The sequence below is a fragment of the Scatophagus argus genome, chromosome 19 (assembly GCF_020382885.2).
Source record: "Scatophagus argus isolate fScaArg1 chromosome 19, fScaArg1.pri, whole genome shotgun sequence".
NCBI lineage: Eukaryota > Metazoa > Chordata > Actinopteri > Scatophagidae > Scatophagus > Scatophagus argus.
In genome coordinates, this window is record NC_058511.1 from 9,560,956 (window position 1) to 9,567,730 (window position 6,775).

Sequence of the window (6,775 nt, forward strand, 5' to 3'; positions counted from 1 at the left end):
CCAAAATGTCTTGGTATGCTGAAGCATTAAGATTTCCCTTCACGTGAAGTGAAGGGACAAGGCAAACCCCTGAAAAACAACCCCATACCACACATGAATGCAATAAAACAGAGGCCTGTCCCAATATTTTTGTCAATATAGTATACCTCAAATGCTCTTTCATCAATCACTTCATGATTAACTACAAAACTAGTTTGTAAATAGTTGCGTTAATTTAGAAATTTCCTGCCCACATTGGCATGACAGTAACAGCTCTCTGATTAGGTGACAAGCAGATGTGGTGTTTGTATCACAAGTTGCGCAACAATAAAATCCATTGAGTGAAGATCTAGATCATAGCAAGCAAAAACAGCCCCCAGGAGAGTTTTGTTTGTGCGCCGTGTTACAACATGTCTGCTTGTAATATCGTTTTATAAGAAGCTTGGGAAGAAGAGTTGCTAAGACACTGGAAAATAAAGAAGCAATGCAGCTGTCGAGCTCTTAAATGTGCCGTGAAGAAGACAGCGACTACCAATTTTTTTTTATTGATTAACCTGCCAGTTATTTTCATGACTTAACAATTAATCAGTTAGTCTTTAAAATGTCTGTATAAAATGCCCATCAAAATTTCCCAGAAAGTGACATCTTCAGTTTGTTTCTTTTGTCCAACCAAAACACTTTTTATTATGGTTAATGGCAAATAAAAGCAGCAAATCCTTACATTCATGCTTGAAAAATGACTGAAACAACTGACTGTCAAAATAGTTGGCAACTAATTATCTTTCAGTTGACTAATCAATTAAATGACTAATTGTTGCAGCTCCATTGGAGGAAGAGGAAATGTTTATTTACCAGCAGCAAAATGGAAAATATTTCAGTACCAGTCACAGTTCCTACTCATTCCGCACCTCAATGTGGTCTTTAAGAACTGCACAGATTTGACACTTTTCAAGAGGCAACAACCAAAACGTGCTCAAGTTGAAAATGATGAAAATGAAGCTAAATTCAATGCCTTCTAAACAAGAAAAATAAAGAAACAGAGTAGAAGATACTGTGAATTTTTGACAAACAAAACCTTCTATTCACAACTGCAGTATGAGTCAGAGCTCAACAAGGCAATTAAGTCTGATGCAGACAGAGACTGAGGGGAGGGATGAAGAAAAAGGTTCAGACATGAGATGGCTGATACAGAGAGACATGAGACACATGAGACTCAAAACCAGCAGATTCACTTCATTCAGAACACAGAAGATACCAGGATGAAGGTCAATTAATCAAACCCCCAACAATGCTCTGGCATTTCTTCAACAGGCTTCAAACTGAACAGCTTAAAATACACAAGAAGAACTACAGAAGAAAGAATGGCTTGGATTTCAAGCCATTGCAGTCGACATCAAACCTTGCCTTAGAAATCTCATTTTAGATTTACATTCACTAAACACATCACGGTTTGTACCCAATCTCACAATCTCTGCTCACACTTTTCTTTTCATGAGGGACAAAAAGAGCAAAAAAAGAGAAATCTGACCAGGAAATTAGATAATGGAAGACAGGAACTGACAGAAAACTGCTGAAAAACTGATAGAAAACTGAACATCATGTAAGGATAAAATAAAATCACATCTTGAGAAAGGGAGAATGTAATAGATGCAAAGCAACTGATAATGTGGGTTAAAATAGAAAAACTGGAGAGAGTGTGATGTGCAAGAGAGAAATGTGTTGATGAATACTACTGCAGCACTGCTAATAAGAAAAGTCACACCTTAGATATGTGATTAGTTGGGAGGGATGGTGTGGCATTTGTGTGTGTGTGTGTGTGTGTGTGTGTGTGTGTGTGAACCTGCTGCAGATCAAGAAAACCTCCTCCTCCTCCAGCTACACAAAGGATAACCGAACAGTCACTATTTGTCTGTCAAACTGCCCTCCCACCTTATGGTTAAAAACCAAACAAATTGTAATACCACCACAGGTTCTTTAAACTTGTATAAGCTATTTTTGGTCAATTATCAGTTTATTTATATGTACACTTTGTTAAATCAAACCAAATACAGCAGCCTAAATTTATTCTACATGTATTTAATAACCAAGTGATTCAAGTAACTGAGTATATGTTGCTCAGTGCATTAGTTCAAAAAAAAAAACAAAAAAAACAAAACAGTCATTTTATTTAATGAATAACTGAATCCATAAATAAAATACAGTTTTTTAATCTTCTGAACTATTGTTGCTTAGACAATTTCCTCTTTTCACGGCTGGAGGAAGGGTGTAGCATGCCAGGTGTTTCCAAATATGAAAGCCTTAATAAATAATAAAACAGGTTAAATTATTTAAATGGTGGATGGTAAATAATCACAGTGCGTCACTGTAATATCATCCTGTCATACTACTCCTGTCCACACTGGACTAAAGGCTACACCAAACTGGAAAAATAAACAGCGCGACTGTTGTCTCCCTCAATAATCAGTAGAATCTATCAAAACATCCGAGCTCCAGATTATCAATACTACTTACACAAACTTACAAACAACCAGCTAGACCAGTTTGTCATAACTCAACCATTCCTAGGAACACAAATGAGAAAAGTCATCATAACTGTTATCACACTTCATTCCATTAACCATCAACACAGGTACAATATAAATTAGAGGTATAAAAAAAAAAAAAAAAAAAAAAAAAAGGTCACCTGCAGTGACAAGTCCGTCTTTCTCTCCATCAGCTTCCATTCAGTCTTCTGTCCACCCCTCAGCTCAGTACCAGAATCCAGTCTCCCGGTTTGATCCCAGCAAGCCAACAGTCTGAGCAAAGCAAGCTCAGACTACATACTGCACTATTTCATGATTACCACAAGCTTTGTATCTCTATCTCTCACTCCTCTCCTTTTCCAGTTCACACTGTTCACACATTCCTCTTTCCATTTTAGCTCCCCATCTCACCATCAGCTGTTTTATGCTACCACTCAGTTAGCTGTTAACACATGTGATTGTGAACAAAAAAAAATTTACCTAGACACACATTCCCTCCAAAAACACACACACAAGGAAATGCACACACAAACACGCCTACCTGTGTAAGGGTTCCTCCTTTGCTTCCTGCTCAAAATCCTAATCCCTTTAACAGGCATAATATCTGATCACTACACTGCTACAAGTATCACGCAAAGTTTGCCTCTCCAATAGTATCATGGCACGGCTAACATCAGTTTAAAGACCATACACATTGAGAGACACACACACCCACTCACAAACACTCTAAACCCTCTGTAGCGCCTCACTGCACGCGTGCAGAGCCCACACACACGTTGGCCAATCAAGAATCTGTCACAAAGAAAGAGGGGTGTGTGTGAAGAGGGAGTGGTGCATTCAAGGGCCCCTAACCGGTAACCTCCCAACCCCAAGGTTGCTACGGTGATGCGGATGCTATCTGGCTTTGGCAGTTGTTGTCAGGGCGATGCAGCAAGGCCCCTCAGGCCCCTTTCAGTTATCAAGTTGGGGGTCATCAGTACATACACAGGCAAGAGCACAGTCACATACATACTTCTGAAATAGGTTCTTTGTAGGGCTTAGCTGCTGAGCAATCGAGCCTGAGGAATGGTCAGGTTTAATTTGGTGTGAGTCAGTTTGGTGAAACCAATGTGGCCTGCATAGGGCTTAGGAAGCAAGCATCCAAATCATATTTTCTGTAAAACTTAAATGTCAATCAAAATTTTGATTCCCGAGTTTCATATGTCATATATCTCTTTAGGTAAGTATGTGTAGAAGTATGCACAGCTCTAACAGTCGCCTGTTGGAAGAGTCTCTTTCTCTGTTAAGCTCTTTACCCTGAAATTCCACCTCAATATTTCAAATGCAAATTTCTTCCCCCTCTTCAACACGCTGTCTTTACATTACATCTTCTTTCAGTGCATCTTGGCCAGTGCTTTCTAGTTGACCTCCCTGTCCTCTCTCAACAGTTTCTTCTGTCTGTCCACTCCTCTCCAGTCCTCAAGCAGACAAAGAGCTTTCTCTGGTTGATGTGATTATGGAGGGCTTACACAAACATCACCTGCACTCATAAAACAACATTCTTCAACTGAACCAGAAGAGATGGGAGAAACTGGAACTCTGTGAAATGAACCAAAATTATGATGTCGTCTGCAGCCATGTGTGTCTTCTGCAAGTCATTTGAAGTTAGTTTTTAAAAACAGCTCTGACCTACACTATGCTTAAAGTCAGTGAAAAAGGTAATTATGCAACTCTCAGGACTGCTGCTTACATTGTTTGCCTTAATCATAACTTACAAAGCATCCGGAAACCTTTTGACTATCCCTTTCCGCAGGCCAATTCATCACTGCTGTTCTACTTTTCCAATTCAGCAGGAAATGGTGGCGAGAGACGTGTCACATCCTGTGACTGGTGACGCTACCCTGAACAAGGGAACAATCGGAGGGAACAATCTGAGGTAGGTGACAGCTGTCGGAATAAGAGCATTTTTCCTCTTATGTCCGAGTGTATGGTCAAGGGTCTGGGGTGGAGGTACAATGGCAACAGGGACAGGAAATGGAACAGGATATAGTTGATAGCACAATCTCCCACAGGATGCCAGGAAATGCATCTCTGACAAAGAGTTAGATTTTGGTTAATGGTCTGGAGTGTGGACAAGGAGAGGTGGTTAAAATAAATACCAAGACAAAGTGACAATAAGAGAGGAGGCAAAATAAGATGGACTGGTCGACATTAAACGGAACAAATTCACATCAACCTCCACACTTTCTTTTATCTTCTCCCTGACAATCAAATTGTGTAGCTTCACAACTGATAAAGTCCCAGAATGCAGTCTTACAAATGGGTCTTCACTTTTCTTGTTCTGCATCTTTCTCCCCAAACCATACATTCACGGTGGACTGATTTCATTTAATCACAATGTCACTATTCCTTTATTTGCATCCCACACCCCCAGCTCCTTTCATCTCTGAATGAATCATATTTCTCCATTTCGCATTTTGTTGCAGTCTTTGTCTATTTCAGTAATCCGGTACGTGCAAAAAGGAGTGGTGTGAGAACAGAGTAGTGGCCGCGTCTGTGGACACATTAGACACATATCCACAAAATAAGGATTTCCTGCTTCTTCCACATTCTTTATGCATTTCCTCACTTCCTTCCTTTCTTCGTTGCAAACGTCTCTTCACGTAGCCCCATCTGAAGAATCGCTGGTGAAAAAAATAACAATAGCCCCCAAACACACATATACCAAAAGAGAAACAAACACAGCTCAGTGAAAAAGAATCGAATCAAAGAGTAAACAACACAACAACCTCAAAACCCCTGAAATGCTGAGTAGGCCAACTACCATTAAGGATGTGTTTTGAATATGAACAACTACACGCTAACATTTCAACACACATACACGGACCGAAGCTGTGCTGCTGTGGTTGAATGGGTTTGGTCTGAACTGACACGGCAGAACGAAAACACTGCCACATGGGCCGCCTTGCATTTTAACTCTGCCTTCACACTGAGAGGGTGTGTGTGTGTCTCTGTGAGACCATTCCTCACACTCATCAGCATTTGATGCCAAATTCACACTCATTAGCAGCACAAGAAGAGTCAACAAGGCTTTCAATAAAATATCCATGAACCCAATTAGGAATACTGAGGTGCGCGCGCAGATCTGCACAGAGAAAGTTTTGCTGTCTGGCACCAAAGAGACAACAGTATGAGGCAATCAAGACATTTGATTGGGTTTACAAACATTTGATCATGTGCGAATCCCATGATTCCTGAGTCACAGCTAAACAAAGAGGAATGGACAAATAAAAATGCATACATGCAATGGAAACAGGAACCACTTTGTTTAATATGACACTAGATGCGGGAATAACAAGGCTTGCTGCCCCCTCTCTGAATGTGCGCATGTGTGTCTGGACAGTATTAAAGTGGGCTGCAGCAGAGAAAAGACAGAGACAGAGTGCTATCAGTAAATGTCACCACTGCACAGTGGCAAGGCGCACTGACCACACATAGCATATAGAGCTGCATCTGTGTTGTCTCTCAGGGTTTCAGCTCCTGTCAAATGGTACAGCCGGTCTTTGAAACACAACAAGTTCAAAGCATTTCATCTAGAAAGCTGGCTGTTGATAGCACGGATATCCAAATTAGGGCCAGTCCAGTCATAGTGAAATAGATCCATACTGACTAAAATAAATTAATCAATTAATTAAAAAAATAAAATCTGATCCAATTTCTTTATTGTACTTTCCCATTGTAGTACTACTGTATTGTACTGTGTTTTGCTTATTTCAGCTCTCTTTGTTTACAGTAATCACTTTTGAAGAAAATGTGATGGAGATGATTTGCATCACAGGAGGGGCACTGTCAAAGCAAAAGTTTTCTCAAAACTAAGACTACGTTTCTCGTAAACGTCATCAGTTCCTGTTGAAGGGGATATTGTTTCTCTACCAACGAAGATTAGTTCCTAGTTTTTTGTTTAGTTTAGTTTTGTTTTGTTTTTTGGGGAGGGGGGATTTCGAGATTGTACAAGATGACACAAATTTTTGAGCCATTATTCCATCAGAGTACAACTTTTTGTACTCTGCCATCTGTCTTTGAGACAGACTTGGAGCAGGAGACGAGCTCTTCCTGTATGGTGCCCTAAAATCATCAATCACACAGAATACATCATGGCCACAAGCCTAACTAATATAAAACGCTACTAATCAGCTCCTTGTAGTGCCTTTACAATGTCGATACAATATTCAAAAAGTGCAATAAAATAAAAAGGGGTTCCTGTAAATCTGGGACTAGTCACTGTTTCGTAATGT

At 40.0% G+C, this 6,775-nt stretch overlaps 1 protein-coding gene across 3 annotated transcripts in view; it reads right to left on the bottom strand.

The window, feature by feature from the left end:
- The window catches only part of nhsl1b (NHS-like 1b), a 98,069-nt gene that overhangs the window by 73,659 nt on the left and 17,635 nt on the right, over window positions 1-6,775 (bottom strand). The gene's annotated exons all lie outside the window — the stretch shown is intronic.